General features: G+C 36.3%; 1 pseudogene; it reads right to left on the reverse strand.

Annotated features, from left to right (window-relative positions):
* Nucleotides 1–962: 962 nt before the first annotated feature.
* On the reverse strand, nt 963–12,582 carry LOC134370550 (transcription factor Dp-1-like; annotated as a pseudogene).
* Nucleotides 12,583–18,605: the final 6,023 nt, after the last annotated feature.

Consider the following 18,605-nt stretch of genomic DNA (forward strand, 5'->3'; position numbering starts at 1 on the left):
ATGTAGTTTCCAGGCCTAGGAATATGCATTTAACTTTTCTAGGTAAATCTTTTTTTTTTTTCCCACCATTTTCCACAACAGGATAGCATTTTATTTTCACTGATGTGGATGAAGTACAGTTTGTTCAGCAAGCTCAGCAAGAATTGTTAAGGAGCAAACACAAACAAACAAACAAACAAACAAACAAACAAAAAAACCCCTCTGAATTAAAAATAAAAAGTAGAAAATGAAAACGCAAAATCCTAAAAAGTAAATAAAGGCTCTGCATCAGCACACCAGTATCTAAACACACATCCACAGCATGTCTTAAACCCTAGGGAAGACAATTCTTGCTTATTGGAGGTGCATATCTAAAAATAGCTTGCCAAATTTCTTCTTGCAAGGATCCAAAAAGAAACAGAAAACCCCATGTTAAAGAAAAAGTTGCTCTTCTCTAAATAACTTTTTCTTGAAGCTGAATTTGAAGGGGCAGAGGGAGTCTACAGCCGGACATAGGACACAGGAGTCTCCACCCTGGAGCCATTCTACCAAGAGACCTGTTGCAGCTGGTGGCTCACATCTGCACTGTTGGTCAAGTTGCTGGCTGATGGAATTTGGATGTGTTGTCCCCTCCAAAACTCATGTGGAAATTTGATCCCCAATGTGGCAGTGCTGGGAACTGATTGAGTCACGGGGGGGGGGGGGGGGGGGGGGGGGCCGGATCCCTCATGAATAGATTAATGCTCTCCCTGGGGGAAGGGGAAGTAATGAGTGAGTTCTCGCTGGATTAGTTCCTGGGAGAGCTCTTGCTTAAAACGACCCTGGCACCTTCTCTCTCTCTCTTGCTTGTGCCCGCTGGCTGCTTGCTGTTTTTCCGCCATGAGTAGAAGCAGCCTGAGGCCCGTACCAGATGCAGCTGTCCCAGAATCATAAACCGAATAAACCTCTGTTCTTTATAAATTACCCAGCCTCAGGTATTTCTGTTATAGCAACACAAAACGGACTGATACACTGGCAGAACGCCTTGTGTCGTTGGACGTGGAACCTGCTGTGGTGACATACACCACTGATGGAACCCTGAGCCATTTCTGTCACATACGGTTCCAGAGCTTTCGGTATCAAACTTCTTGCCATTTTAAGGTCTTCAGTGGAGCAGCTGCCTGATTCCAGCCCTCAAGCCATCCCCATGGATGTGCTTAAGCACTTCTATGTCATCATGGATTTCAAACGTGTTGTCAAGATTAAACAGTTCCTCAAATTTGTCGTTAGAAATGCTGCGGTCGACGACGGGCTCCTTGCTGGCGTTGACGATGAGGAAGGGCACGTGGGCGATGGCGCTGGGCGGGCCTGCTGCTCTGCCTGGAGGTTTCTCTGCACCAGGTTCTTGAGGGCCATCTGCTGTAGAACAAGTTCTCGAAGTCCAGACTTTCTGTTCTATTCTTTCAAGTCTTTGTCTCTCCACCTCTCAATTCTGACACTCCTGAGCCGCGGTGGCGGGCAGACTGGTCCACGTGACCCCCTTCTTCTCCTCGGAGAGGATGTCCACGGCCACAAGCACGTCTGAGGCACCGCACACTCGCCACCTCACGCTCTTCTGGTGGTCCAACGTGGTCGTTGCAGGGCTGAGCTCTGCGACCAGCTCGTCCGCCGCTTGGTTGGAGGCAGCGGTCCTCCCCTCCGCAGCGTCTCCACAGCGTCTCCACAGCTCCGCGGAGGAGGGCGGCAGGCGGTCGCCGTCCTCTGTCACTTCCCGCTGCGTTTCCGGCAGGCCAAGGGGAGGAGTCGGAAGGCGGGTTCTGAGAGACAGAGCGAGAGCCGCAGGGGTGCGGGCTTCCTACCCGACGGTGCTTGACGCTGCAGGTGTCTCTGAGGCGAACCGCGTGCGCCACTCGCTGGGCGACGGTGACACTGGACTGTCGGAAGGTTTTTGGCAAGAGCTGCTTCCCCAGTGTATTCACTGAGAACGGGTGAACGTCCGAGAGGGACACCACACCTTTTCCAGGACTAAGGTTCTGGTCTATGAAGTGTAGTGGGTTAGAAATCGTGATTGTCGTTTGATTTTAGAATAAGGTTTTTAGGTAAATGCATGTATGGGGCAAAAGCCCTCGGACAGGGGGCCACGGCCCATAGATGGTGTGGCCAAAGCCAATCTAATCAGCTCTTAATCACTGGTTAGGTATGGGACTGTATACTTTAATTATTTTAGAGGTGACAGGTAGTTGTCATACCAGTTCTGTTAAGAGATTTTAAGAATTGCTGAAAGAAAAGTTGTGGAAAAAATGTTTGCTAGGGGCAAGCTGTCTGTTGGGGAAACTTTAGAGATCATTGTGTTTAGATTTTATCATAAGAGTGTAACTTTTGTTTAAGGAGAGGTCATACTTTATTTAGATAATGAGCAGGTTTGACCAATTTAGCTCTTTGCTAATAGTACTTTAGAATGTCACTTTAATTTATTGATGTTACTAGTTTCCATTGTTAAGCTACACTTAGCCATAGACAACTTTTGTAACACTGCCCATGTCCTTATGTCCTACTTTGATGATTGAATCCACTGATTTTTCTTGTAAAACTTCCTTGTCTTGTCAATAAAAAGAAAGGTTGATTTTGGATCGGGGCTGCTTCCCTGATGGGTGCCAGTCCCTCCAGGCCTCATTGATTGTATTTTGAGTGAATTCTTTCTTTCTCTTTTCTTCATCTCAGTTACACAGAGGAAAGTGTAAAAATGAAGACCTTTAGTTCTCCATTGGCTGCAGTGAGACCGGTGTCTTTTGCCACGTTACCAGATCCAGTAAATTGATGCTGTAAACGTTCACCCTCCAGAGAACAAAGATGATTTTTCCTGGGCCGAGCTTTGGGCTGGCATGATGTGCCTCTAGGTAAATCTTAAACACAATAAAGTTTGAAAATCACAGTCCTAGAGAGAATATTATGTCCTTTAAACGTTTTTGAAATATGTTCCATTAACATTTATGTCAATTGTTTTAGTCTACCCTTTCCAAGGGCTTAGGCAATTTTACATAGATCATGCAAACTTGGCTTTGTATTACCAACTTATCTTCTCATTTATAGGATTTCTTTTGAGTTTTGTAACTGTAGATTAGTGACATGTATCTAATAAAGCACATGATAGTTTTAAATCTTATTTCTGATGTAAATATGTCAAGTAATAAAATTGCATTTAGACGGCTGATTCCATAAGGCATGGTCTTTAAAGGATGAATATTGGAGACTTCTGCTCTTAGCCTCCTGCGTGATCTATAAGATTTTCTTACCGTTGATGAGCCGTTTTCTTTATTCTACCAATATACAAAGTTCATAGGACCAGAGCCTTTTTTAATAATGCTGACAAATGTATCAGGATGTTGGGTTTGAGCACCAAGATGAAAAAATGTTAGTCCTTTTATCTCCCTAGTGTAAAATGTGTCCAGTTGGAAGATAGAAAGATGGTTTTAACTCAGCATATCCTTTAAAACTGTTCTACAATTGTCACCAAGATTTGCACATATAAAATTATTAATTTTGTTTTGTTGTGACCAGGCCTTCAGGCATGGTATGTCTTCATTAACAGTTAAGGAACACATGTAAGATGAGAGTTTGTCAAAGTTGGATCAGAGAGGACTTTCTTTTCAGGAACTAATATAGTTCTTCTGAATCTTGTTACCATGAATTAGAGAAATCATTCAAATCCACAGTTAAGTGCCTTTCATGCATGTCACTTACTCATTTGCCAGCCTCTTGTCTTTGGTCTCTATTTGCCAACAAAATATCTATCCTTGGAATCAACTGAGTCTTAACTATCCAGCTAGATGATTACATTTTCACTGTATCATTTGGAGGGAGTATGGAATTAAATAGCTCAATTTCTTCTTATGGGGTTTTGTAAACCTATTTTCCTTTTATATTTTGGCCTACTCTGAAGCTGAGTATGAGAAAAATTAAGTAGATTTTTCAGCACTTATTAATGAAGTTATCAAGATTTTCCAAGTTTCGTGGTTCTGGTTTTAGTGCTTGTTGGCATTACCTAGTTAAAAAAAAGATTAAAATGTTGAAATCTAAATCAATTATGAGCTCTGGCAGAAAAATTATGGAAAGCAGTTGTGAGGGAGGATTTAGCATCATCAAATTTTCTGTGTATTTAAACTTTTGTGCTATCTCTGTCATTGATTATTATGCATATAGTGCTGGCTAAAGTTACCATCCAAAATCTTAAATATTGTAGGATCTGTAAGGGATAGCTTTGCAAGTTCAACATTGTTTTTACTTACTCTATGCTCTCTCTCACCTCACAATCAATTATGGGTGGGCCCCTTTGAAATGCATTTTACTGTAATTATTTAATTGTTCATTGACAAATAAAAATTGTATACATTTATGGAATTTAATTCAATGTTTTGATATTTGTATACATCATGGAATAGCTGTATCAAGCCACTTAACATTTCATTACCTCATATACTTTTTTTTGGTGAGAACCTTTAAAATCTATTCTCAGCAATTTTCAAGTATACATTGTTTTTTTAAGACCCATTTTTAAGTATATATTTCAGTGGCATTCAGTATAGTCACATTGTTGTGTAACCATCAACACTACTTCCAGAACTTTTTCTTCAACCCATATTGAAACTTTGGATACATATGACTTACCAAAGTTGAATCATGAAGAACTAGAAAGCCTAAACAAACCAATAGTGAATAATGAGGTTGAAGCAGTAATAAGTCTTCCAACAAAGAAAACCCAGGACCTGATGGTCACTGCTCAATTCTACCAAACATTTAAAGAAGAACTAATACCAATTCTTCTCAAACTCTTCCAAAAAACTGAAGAGAAGGGAAAACTTCCAAACTCATTCTATGAGGTCAGCATTACCCTCATACCCAAACTGGAGAAAGACACAACAAAAAAAGAAAACTACAGACTCATATCCCTAATTAACACAGATGTGAGGATCCTCAACAAAATACTAGCAAACAGAATCCATCAAAACATTAAAGGATCATACACTATGATCAAGTGGGATTCACCCCAGGGATGCAAGGGCGGTTCAACATATGCAAATCAATAAATGTGATACATCACATAAACAGAATGAGGGAAAAAAACTCATACGATCATTTCAACAGATGCAGAAAAAACATTTGATAAAATGTAACAGCCCTTCATGATAAAAACAATCAACAAATTAAGTATAGAAGGAATGTACCTCAACATAATAAAGGCCATATACAACAAACCCATATCTAATATCATACCGAATGACAAAAATTTGAAACTTTTCTTCTAAGATCTGGAACAAGTCAAGGATGTCCACTTTCCCCACTCTTCAACATAGTATAGTACTGGAAGTTCTAGCAATTCAGTAAGGCAAGAGAAAGCAATAAAGGGTATCCAGATTGGGAAGAAGGAAGTCAAACTGTCTTTGCAGGTGACACGATCATATGCATAGAAAACCCTAGAGACTCCACCAAAAAATTACTAGAACTAATAAATGAATTCAGTAATGTGGCATGATACAAAATCAACATGCAAAAATCAATAGCCTTCCTGTACACCAACAATGAAATAGTCAAAGAAGAAATCAAGAAAGTAATCCCATTCACAATAGCTATCAAAAAAATGAAATACCTAGGAGTAAATTTTTTTTTTTTAAAGATTACCGGTTGGGGGATCTCAACCCTTGGCTTGGTGTTTTCCACACCATGCTCAGCCAGTGAGCCCACTGGCCATACCTATATAGGATCCAAACCTGTGGCCTTGGTGTTATCAGCACCGCACTCTCCCGAGTGAGCCATGGGCCAGCCTACCTAGGAGTAAATTTAACAAAGGAGGTGGTAGACCTCTATAATGAAAACTATAAAACATTGGTGAAAAAAATTGAAGAGGACTCAAATAAATAGAAAGATATCCCATGTTCATGGGTTGGAAAAATGAACATCATCAAATGTCCACAAAAGAACCCATATAGCAAAAATTGTCTTAAACAAAAAGAACAAATTTAAAGGCATCACACTACCTGACTTCCAAATGTACCATAAAGCTATAGTAGACAAAATAGCATGGTACTGGCATAAAAACAGACAAATTGACCAATGGAATAGAATAGAGAGCCCTGAAATAAGCCCACACACTTAGAGCTAACTGATTTTTGACAAAGGTGCCAAAAATATACAGTGGGGAAAGAACAGACTCTTCAACAACTGATGCTGGGGAAACTGGATATCCATGTGCAGAAGACTGAAAGTAGATCTCTACCTCTCACCATACATAAAAATAAATTCAAAATGGATCAATGGTGTAAGTTTAAGACCTGAAACTATGAAACTACTAGAAGGAAGCATAGGGGAAACATTACACAAAATGGGAGTGAGCAGTGCTTTTTTGAGCAAGACTGCAAAGGTGCAGGCAATAAGAAAAATTCATAAATGAAACTACATCAAACTAAAAAGCTTCTGCACAGCAGAGGCCACTGTCAACAAAGTGAAAAGACAACCTACAGAATGGGAGAAAGTGTTTGCCAATCACATATCAGACAAGGGGCTAATATCCAGAGTATATAAAGAACTTTAATAACTCAACAGCAAAAAAACAAATAACTGAACTAAAAAATTGGCAAAGGACCTGAACAGACATCTTTCAAAAGAAGACATACAGATGGCAATCAGGCACATGGAAAAATGCTCAACATCACTGATCATTAGGGAAATGCAAATTAAAATCACAATGAGATATGATCTCACTCCAGTTAGAATGGCTATTATCACCAAGACAAAAAATAGCAAATACTGGCAGGCATGTGGAGAAAAGGAACTCTCCTTCATTGCTGGTGGGAGTGTAAATAGGTACATCCACTGTGGAAAACAGTATGGAGGTTCTTCAGAGAACTAAAAATAGATCTACCCTATGGCCCAGCTGTCTCACTACTGGGTATATTCCAAAGGAAATGAAATCAATATATCAAAATGACACTTGCACTCCCAAGTTCATCACAGCACTAGTCACAATAGCCAAAAGATGTAATCAACGTAAATGTCCATCAATTGATAAATGGATCAAAAATACGGTATATATATGCAATGGAATACTACTCAGCTATTAAAAAAATATTTGCAGCAACATGGATGGAATCGGAAACCATCATGTTGAGTGAGGTAAGTCAGGCAGAAAAAGACAAATACCGCATGTTATTACTCATATGTAGAATCTAAAAAAAGTGGTTCTCGTAGAAGTAAAGAGTCTAAGAATGGTTACCAGAGGCTGGGGGTGAAGAAGGGATGGGGATAGGGAGGAGGAAAAGTGGTGGACTAATGGGTACAAAACTATATATCTACCCAAAGTTAATAATCGTGCGGTATATGCATGTATTGACACAACATACTGTACCCCACAACTATGTACAAGTAAATGTTAAATTATTTTGAATAAAATAGAAAAAATCTGTATCCATTAAACAATTACTTCCCATTCCCCTTCACCCCCAGCCACTGGTAACCTCTATTCTACTTCCCATCTCTATGAATTTGACTGTTCTAGGTGCTTCATATAATTGGAATCATACAATATTTGTCCTTTTGCATCTGGCTTGTTTCAACCAGCATAATGCTTTAAAGATTCATCCATATTGTAGCATGTTAAGTATACAATACATGTTATTAGTTATAGTCGCCATGTTGTATAATAGATCTCCTGAACTTGTTCTCCCTGTTTAACTGAAATTTTGTATTATTTGACAAATATATCTCCAATTCTTCTCCTTCACCCAACCAAATAGGAAAAGATGAAGTCAAATTGTCCCTGTTTGCAAATAACATGATCCTATATATAGAAAACCCAAGAGACTCTACCAAAAACCTCTTAGAGCTGATAAATGATTTCAATAATGTTGCAGGATACAAAATCAATACCCCCAAATTAGTAATGTTTTTATTCTCCAAGAACAAACTAGTGGAAAAAGAAATCAAGAAAGTTAGCCCATTTACAATAGTCACCAAAAAAAAAAAAAAAAAAAAAAAAAACCTAGGAATAAATTTAACCAAGAAGGTGAAAGACCTCTACAATGAGAACTACAAATCACTGCTGAAAGAAATTAAAGAGAACATCAAAAGATGGAAAGACATTCCTTGTTCATGGATTGGAAGAATCAATATAGTGAAAATGTCTGGACTACCCAAAGCCATCTACAGATTCAATGTCATCTCCATCAAAATACCAATGACATTCTTCACAGAAATAGAAAAAACAATCCTGACATTCATAGGGATCAACAGAAGACTCCAAAGTAACCAATGCAATCCTGATCAAAATAATAAAGCATTACACTTCCTGGCTTCAAATTATATTATGAAGCTATAGTAACCAAAACAGCATGGTACTGGCATAAAAACAGACACTTAGACTAATGGAACAGAATAGAGAACCCAGAAATCAGCCCATATTACATCCAACTGATCTTCAGCAAGGGCAACAAGAATATACAATGGGGAAAGGAGAGCCTCTTCAATAAACAGTACTGGGAAAACTGGACATTCACATGTAGAAGAATAAAACTTGATCCATGCCTCTCACCATGTACCAAAATCAACTCAAAATGGATTAAAGACTTAAATATAAGACCTGAACTTTAAAACTCCTTGAAGAAAACATTGGGGAAACACTCCAGGATGTAGGGCTGGGCAAAGACTTTGTGAATAAGACACCAAAAGCACAGACAACAAAAGAAAAAACCAGGATTCTATCAAACTCTAAAGCTTCTGCATAGCAAAGGAAACAATCAGCAAAGTACAAAGACACCCACAGAGTAGGAGAAAATATTTGCAAACTATAAATCTGACAAGGGATTAATATCCAGAATATACAAGGAACTCAAACAACTTTATGATAAAAAACACAAATAATCTAATTGACAAATGGGCAATGGAGCTGAACAGACATCTCTCAAAGGACATACAAGTGGCCAACAGGCTTATGAAAAAAATGCTCAGCATCACTAATCATCAGGGAAATGCAAATCAAAACAACGTTGACATAACATCTCACCCCAATTAGACTGGCTATTATCAAAAAGACAGAGAACAACAAATGCTGGCGAAGATTTGGAGAAAAGGGAACCCTTCTGCACTTGGTTGTTGGGACTATAAATCAGTACAGCCATTATATAAATTAGCACAGCCATTATGGAGAACAGTATGAAGCTTCCTTAAACAAATACAGATAGAACTACCATACAATCCACCAATCCAACTACTGGATATATATCCAAAGGGATGAAAATCTTCCTGTCAAAGATTTTCATCGCACTCCCGTGTTTATCACAACTGTATTTACAGTAGCCAGGCTATGGAACCAACCTCAATGTCCGTTGATGGAGGACTGGATAAGGAAAACGTGGTGTATATATATATATCTGGAAAAAAATATATTAAGTGAAACAGCCCAAGTGCAGAAAAAGAAATACTGCATGTCCTTCCTCATAATGGGAGTTGAATTAATAAATAAACAATAGAGAGACAGAGAGAGAGAAAGAAACAGCAATCACAATTACACACTGAAATTTTAGAAGGAGAGAACAGAAATGTGGTTACTAGAAGTAGAAAGAGAGAGGATGGGGGAAGTGAGAGGGGGTTAATGAGAAATTGGTTAATGGACACAAAAAATGATTATGTTTTGTAAAGATAAATAAGCTAACTATCCTGATTTAACACTATTGATAGTCAACTTTGTACTCCACAAATATGTATAATTGATAATGCTTCAATAAAAAAAAATGAAAAAGAATGTTTCAGCATAGACAATATGGAGTTATTTATATTCCTTTTGCCTATCAGTGCCCCAACGAATGATGTATAGTCCAGAGAAGATCTGAAAACATTATATCAGAATGATCTCACTCCAGAGGCATCTAGCATCAGTGCTTCCGCTAACCACAACTTGATCAACACCTGGAACTGTTGTAATTAGCATTATGAATTCAGAAATGGGTTTTCACTGGGGAAGTTAATGGCTAATTAGTCAACATGTTGAAGGTTAGAAATGAGCTTTTGTTGGTGAAATTAAAGATATGCAAGATATGTGGGTTGGTTAAAATATTTTGGAGATACTCTTCATAGTTCTACAGAGTATCAGTCTAGCAAGGCCTGTATTCTCTATCCTTGAGAATAACATCCAAGGATATATCCCTAAATGGTCTGGTATCCGGCAATTGGAGGAGGATTTCTGGTTGCCTTATGCTAACAAAAAGACAAATAGTGTCCTATCTTCTTTGACTAAACTGTCCATGTGTGGTTGAATTACTTAGAAAATGGAACATTGGGATTTCATGTACCCTAAAAGTTGATTGAAATATTTTGTGCCTGCTTGTTGTTCTATATTGGCTTAGTAAATGTTTGTAAGTGTGGCCTGAACCTTACCTTTATTAAAATCTGGTAATGAGATTGTAGGGGAATAACCAATCTTTACTCAGCACAAATATGTGAGATAAATACTGTTATCTATCAAAATAAGCTAAGAATTGTCATGACAAACTTGATTTAGGCCAATGTAAAACGATTTAAAACTATAGAATAAAAATTTATATCATGTTCCAGAAAAAAATTGATCCAGGATAATCAACTTCTGACTGTTTCCTAACGAAGATTATGACCTTCTTGAGAATCTTAGAAAAAAATTAAGGACAACAGAAAGCAAGAGGTGAGGCTGGCAATAGTCATCAGAAGAAAGTAATGTCTACGGAGTTTTAAAAAAGAGACTGTGCTGTAATAATTTTATACACAGCCAAATTGTCATTTATGTAGAAATGATACTGAAAGACATTCTAATATGTGCTAAGAAAAAGGGGAATAGTTACCATGGGATCGGGTGAAAGAAAACTTTATGATTTCCTTGTGATCTAGAGGTATTAAAACAGGAGTTACCCCAGAAAATGAAAAGCCATTGTATGAAAGGACTAGAATTGAACATTGAATTCATTGAAATTTATCTCTAATACTAAGCATGAATTGTAATTATGGTAAAATGACTTAGTTTAAATGTTATAAATATTGAAAGAAAAGTTTCACAGTGGGTTGGGACAAATATCCCTGAAATTTTTAATAAAAATAACATGCAAAAAACAAGAGAGTGCAATACGAAATAGAAGAAAAATTTCTGTGACAAACGCTTCTTACACATGTATAAAATAAATATTACATAAAAATCTGTGAAAAAAGGAGATAGAGGAAATTGAATTATGCTGTTTTACTGCATACTTTATCTTTTATTGCAAGAAGCCAATGGACATTGTTATTTCTCAATTTATTTAGAGAGATGGCTTAACTATATTATTAAAACTATAAATGCAGTTACTAAAATAACTAAAACAGATTTTATGTTTCACTATGTCTGAAAAGAATGAAACAATGGAAAAGGTTTAAAATACAGATTAAAATGAAACAACACAGAAATAATTACATGAGTTTCAGAAGACCAAAGCAGTTTATTGTAATGACTCAAAACAGAAATGGGATATACTCATCAGTTAAAAGACAAGGCTCTCATATTGATTAAACAATAAAACCTCCTGCCTGACTGCTTGAACTGGGACATTGGTTTTTTTCTGGCCTTTGGACTCTAACTGAAATGTCAGCTCTTCTTGGGTCTCAAGACTGCCAGCTTTCAGACTGGGAAGGCCAGCAATACTTCCTTACTGTCCTACTTCAGGGGCACACCACCTATTTAGCCCTATATTACAATTTAGTTCACAGAGATCTTGATCACCTTTCCTTTCCACAAGATATCGCACTGCTCTATTACACTGATGACATTATGCTGATCAGACCCAGAGAGCAAGAAGTAGAAAGTACATAAGACTTTTTGGTAAGACATTTGCATGTCAGAGGATGGGAAACAAATCCAACAAAAGTTTAGGGGCCTTTTATCTCAGTGTAATCTCTAGGAGTTCAGTGGTGGGTTAGTCCGTTTTTGCTGCTTATAACAAAGTACACCAAACTTGGTGATTTATAAATAAAATGAAATTTATTGCTTACAGTTTTTGAGAAGTCCAAAGTCCATCTGATGGTAGTGACAGTGACCCAGGGGTCTCACATTGCAAGATGGTAGAAGCAGAGAGAGCAGAGAGAGCAAAACACAGACTCTCCTCTTCTTTTAAAGCCCTCAGAACCACACCCCTGACCACCATTTTTAATCCATTCACTACAGTATGGTCCTACAATCCAATCACCGCTTCAAGGCTCCACCTTTCACTACCATAATAGGATTTCCCACCCTCTTATCAGTCATAGTGGGGGCCAAGTTTCTAATACATAAGGCTTGGGGGACACAATTCAGGCTTCAGGGAGTTTTGGGGGGACCTAATTCAATCTGCTACTAGTGGTGTGGGGCATGTTGAGATATCCTTTCTAAGAGGAAGGATAAATTGTTGCATCTGGCCTTTCTACAATAAAAAATAGGCACCTTTTGGATTTTGGAGGCAAAACATTCCTTATTTGTGTGTATTACTCTGGACCATTTACCAAGTGGCCTGAAAGGCTGCTAGTTTTGGGTGGGGCCGAGACAGGAGTAGGCTTTGCAACAGGTTGAGCCTGCTGTGTGAGCTGCTTTGCCACCAGGGCCATATGTTCTAGCAGATCCAATGGTGCCTGATATGTCAGTGGCAGATAGGGATGCTGTCTGGAGGCTTTGGCAGGTCCCTATAGGTGAGATCATAGCAAAGGCCCTTAGGATTATGGAGCAAAGCTCTGCCATCCTCTGGGAATAATTACTCCCCTTTTGTGAAACAGCTCTTGCCCTGCTATTGGGCCTTAGTATAGACTGAGTGCTTAACTATGGGCCAGCAACTTACCATGCAACCTGAGCTGCCTTTCATGAACTTCATGAGTATTATTTGATCCAACAAGCTATAAAGTTGGGTGTACACAATAGCACTCCATCAGCAAGTGAAAATGTTATATATGTGATCAGGATGAACAGGCCTTGAAGGCACAAGTTACAAGACTGAGGTTTTGCTGGGCCAAGATGTGAAAAAAGAAGGCCAAGAGAGATGAACCCAAAATTTGTGGCCCTGTTTTCCCTTAACATGAATGTTGATTTCAAAAGTGGCCACTGAGTGGCCAAGAAGTTCAACAGAACTTTTGACAATCAAGTAGGCCTAAGGAAGGAAAATTGGAATGTGGTGATTGTCAAGGAGAAGGGGCCCTGCTAAATACTCCAGGATTTTGCATGGGTTCCTGAAGGGTTCCCATATAGTAAAAGGTGACATGAAAGTAGACCATTTCTCACAAGAATTGAAGCCCAGTTTTGAACCATCTGAACTCCTAGTTGGATTAAGGATTCCCATCCCTGGCCTAGCTTCCTGTCAGAAACAAAATAAATCTTCTCTGGACAAAGAAAATATCATCTAGATCCTCAAATTACAGTTATAGCTTTTAATAAACAATATTCTTTACACAATAAAAATCATTAGTCATGCAAGAAGATAATGCTTAACTTAAATATGAGAGAGAGAGAATAGAAAACCAGTGTTCACTAGAGTTAGTTAACAAAGTCAAAAGTTGTTATTTTCAGGTGATTATTAAAAGTGATAAACCTGTGGCAAGAATTATCAGGAAAAAATCTAAGAAGGTATACATAATCAAAGAAGCTCCCTTAGGCATCTTTCATAAGAGCACTACTCCCATTCATAAGAGCTTTGCCCTCACGATCTAACCACCTTCCATAGGCCTTATATCCCAGTACTATATTACCCTAGGGTTAGGATTTCAATATATGAATTTTTTGCGAATGCATACATGCAGACCATACCACCTTGATACCAAAATATAACAAGGATGTTAGAAGAAAGACACATTACAGGCGGATCTTATTCATGAGCATAGTTTTAAAATTTCTAGATAAAATATATGCAATCTAAATCAGCAATTTTTAAAAAGAATAATAAATCAAAACTGATAAGTTTATTCAGGAACATAAGATTGTTCAACTAATGCAATCAGTGTAATGTCAATACAATTCATTACATAAACAATAAAAAAAGAGATCATGTGATCATCTTAATAAATGTAGAAAAATTATTTCATAAAATGTAGTAACCATTTCTGGTAAACAATCTTAGCAAACTAGGAATAGGAGGGAACTTTCTTCTGTACTTTTATAAAAAAATACCTGCAAAAGACCTTCAACAAACGTAATACTGAATGGTAAAATATAAAATGAAATTCAAAACATGATAGAATTTAAAATGGCATAAAAATAAAATACTCAGGAATAAGTCTAATGGAAAATATACCATACCTTTACACTGAAAAATGTAAAACACTATTGAGAGAAATTAAAGACGACCCAAATAAATGAAAGAATATGCTTGTTTATTGATTGAAAGACTTGATGTTGTAAAGATGTCAGTTCTCCCCAATTTTTCTGTGGTTAAATGCAATCACAATTACAATATCAGAATGTTTTTGTATGTGAAAAATGACAAACTTATTTTAACATTCATATGGAAATGCAAAAGGCCAAGAATACTGAAGAAAATCTTGGGGAAGCCAAACCTACCTGAGGAATCTATGCTACCAAATAGCAAGTCTTATTATAACACTGTAATAATTAAGATAATGTGATATTGCCAAAGGACAGGCAGATACACTAATGGAAAAGAATAGAGACTAAAAATATGGTCACCCAATTTAAGACTAAGATGCCATTAGTGTCAGTCTTGTGCAGTAGGTAATTCAGTAAATGTTGCTGGGTCAAGTAGTCCTCCACAGGGAAGAAATGTGTCTTGAACCCTACATCATGACATACACAAATATCAGTTTCAGGTTTATTGCATATCTAAATGTGAAAGGTAAAGCAATAAAGTTTTGAGAAGAAAATATAGAAGCATATCTTCATGATCTTGGAGTAGAGAAAAATTTATTTTTTGTTTTGTTTTTCTAAAATTTTAATTTGCTTTAATAACTGCTGTCACTTTGCTAAGACTGTTTTAAACAGGACATGCAGAAGTTCTAAGCATGAAGAAAATTGAACTATAATTAAAATTAAGATACTTTTAATTAAAAGACTATGTAAAAACTGCTTTAAATCAGGAAGAAAAGACAACACCCCTATAGAAAATAGGAAAAAGCCTTGAATAGGCAGTTCACAAAAGGAAATATCTTAGTAGGTGATAAACATATAATTTGCTTCATCATTCATACCAGAAATGCAAATTAAAACCTCTATGTATACTACCACACTCTACTAGAATGGCTATAATGAACAAACAAACAAAAAAAAGCAGACAATATCAAGTGTTGGTGAAGACATGGAGCAAGCAGAATTCTTATATACTACTGGTAGTAGTGTAAATTGGTATAAAAACATTGGGAAACTGTTTGGCAATGTTTACTAAAGTTGAACATATACAAATCAGAAACTCCATTTCTAAGTATATATGCAACATAAATGCATACATATGTATACTAAAAGACATACTCATATACTACAATGTTTATAGCAGCACTTTTGGTAATAGCTCAGACTGCAACCTTCCCAAATGCTTGTCAACAGTGGAATTGATGAATAAATTATAGTATATTCAGCAATGAAATACCATACATTAAAAGAATAAAGAAATAATAATCTCAAGTAAAAGTATAATGAATCTCCAACAAATAATGTTGAGTAAAGGGAACCAGATGCAAAACAATAAATACCATAAAATTCCATTTATGTGAAGTTCAAAAAACTGGCAAAATTTATCTGTGGTGTTAGAAGAAGTGAGGATAGTGACTGGAAGGGAGCTTTTGGTATAATGACATTATATTTGTAATTTGGACACTGGTTACGTGGGTTTATTTACTTTGTGAAAATTCACTGAGCTGTATGTATACGTATGGTTTATGCAGTTTTCTGCATATGTGTTATACTTCAATAAAATTTTAATATTAAATCCTGCTGTTAACATTATATTTAATAATGAAACTTAGAAGCTTTCCATTAAAATAGTAAATCCCTATTATCAAAAATGTTATAATATGGACCAGAGGGATACACACTAACTTTAGAATAGTACTTAATTTTGGAGATTAAAAAATGGAATAGGAGAAGGGAGGGTTAATAGACTTCAGCTATAAGTTTTTTTCAGCTGTTTTTAAAAATAGCTTAAGAAAAAAATCCATAGCACTTTTGGCCAACGGTTGGTTTGTTTAAGCTGTGTGGTAGGCGTATAAATGTTTATTTTATTTTTCATTATGATAAAAAAGTTTTTTTTTTTTATCAAAGATATTAAGAGAGATAAAAGAAGAATGGTCTTCCAGATGCTAATATTACACAATAATTACCTGGTGAACCTAGAATCCAAAGCAGTTTCCTCCCCAAATGCATATCAAACTGTCTCACTATTACATGTTTAATAATTAATGTTTTGCTACTGACTTGAAATGCCTTCTATTTTGTATATTTAGTTCCTGTCTCTGTTTTTTTTTTTTTTTTTTAATCTTTTTTTGCTGTGCTAGTATGACGTTTCCATTACTGTAGGTGAATGGTATATTTTGATATTTGGAAGGACAAGTCATACCCTATTCCCATCATTTTTCTTTTAAAAAAAATCTCTTGACTATTCTTGCATATTTGCTTTGCTAGTTGACCTTTTTAAACAACTTGCCTATTTTCTCACCATAGTACATGTACTAGAATGGAGATTTTGATTGAAAATTTCATTGAGATTTTAGATTATAATTTGGGGATTAAAAAATTTTTACAGTAATGAATTTTATCACTTAGCAATCTGGTTCAGGAAAACCCATACATATGCTTATTTAAGTTATGTTAATTCCACTTTATGAGGTATTTTAACATAATAACTAATTTTAGCTTGTGAGATGTTTCTTCACATTTATGAAGAGTAATTTGGATTTTGTGCATATCTGGAGTGCTGAGCTTCCCTAAATGAGTGTTTCCCTCTGGTATTCTTTACATATGCATTATTGGCAACTGTTGTCCTAAGTTTTTCTTTCAAAGTGCTGATGGCTTTCTTTCACCATTTGCATTCTTTTTATTAATCGCTTTTGTTATTTTTCTGTTTGAATGCTTTTGACAGTAAAGTACAGTTATGTAAACATTCGATATCTTATATTTGCTCTGGTAACTATTGAAATAATTTTGTGCAAATAATTTAAGTGTTAATTACATCCGTTGTATTATAAGAATTTGCCTATGACAGATTTTTCAGAAATAAATCGTTCTCCTAAGGTAGAGGAGGACTATTTCTCTGCATTTTTTCAGGTTGTACTGTATGTTATTTATTAAATTTTATGGGTCTTCTTATATAGATACTGTGCTGCATTTATTACTAATTCTTATCTGTTTTCATTGAGAAAATTTTAGGGGCACTGTAACATAGTGGTTATGAATTTGGACTTGAGTGAGATGATTCTGTACTCAAATCCTAGTCTTGCCACTTTCTAACCACTAAGTAACAAGCAAATTATGTAATTTTTCCATGCATTCTTTGACTAATATATAAAAATTGGGCTAATAGTACCAACTTCATAGAATTGTTGGGAGATTCATTGATGAAAATGAATATAAAACAGTACAATGCCCGAAAAATAGAAACTACTTAATATTCATTAGCTGCTATAACAACAATAACAACACCATTATTTTGTTCATATTAAAATTCCAGAGTTAGTGAAAAGGGAGAGATTGAAAATACAACAAAGGGATGGATAGATATTTGATAAAAAAACACAATGTTTTAGACTTTGTCAGGGAGGTGAAGAAAGGATTATTTTTGGGCACATAAATTTCTCATAGAAACTTTGTAAAATGACATGTTCTTTTTGTTTTAATCATGTAGAATTTATCTTTCTGAGAAAGTTGCACCTAGGTCTTGAAGATGAGTTAAGAAAAATAGTTAATCCTTAGAGGATTAGAGGAGAACATCACTGAAGATGTAAGAAGCAGGAAAAGGAAGTCTAAATTTAAAGGTAGTCTTATCAAACGGTGTTGACTTTATAATGGAAGAAACAAAGTTATCCATTGACAGAGATAAATAAAAATCATTAACAGCTGAAAATTTTAGTTTTTATATTTTTCCCAAAAGAGAAGGGAAGTCGTAGAATCAGGGGCATCAGGCCTCTAAAGAGGATTTGACTAAGTGCCTTCTGGAACAGGCAGGTACTATTACCCACATTTAGCAGGTGAATGGAAATATTGCTGATTACTTGTTTTTTTCCACCCTGCCATGTCTCCTTCCTTTAAGAGAAAAAGAATACTTTTGAATCAATTGTTCTTTCCTAAAATGTTATCTCTCTGTAACACCCTCAAAATCCATATTAGGTCTACTTTGCTGTTTTGGCCTTATCCTCAGAGTAACAGCAACACTGCAATGGCAAGAAAGCCAAACTTCCTAAGCACTAATATTAATACTAATTAATGCTAATACTAATACTGTGGGTAGAACTTTGATCAAATAGCCACTGGGTCAACCAGAGGGGGAACTCTGAGTTCTACAAGTGCCTTTAACTGAGGCATAGAGATGTTGTAAAAGGTCACATGGTTACTAATTTGGGTACAGCTATTCTACTCTTGTGACTCTGCTCTTAAGCTCTCTCCTAGACTGCCAAGAGTTAATTTTTAATTAATTCATTCTTTA

Source organism: Cynocephalus volans, chromosome 2 (assembly GCF_027409185.1).
Source record: "Cynocephalus volans isolate mCynVol1 chromosome 2, mCynVol1.pri, whole genome shotgun sequence".
Lineage (NCBI taxonomy): Eukaryota > Metazoa > Chordata > Mammalia > Dermoptera > Cynocephalidae > Cynocephalus > Cynocephalus volans.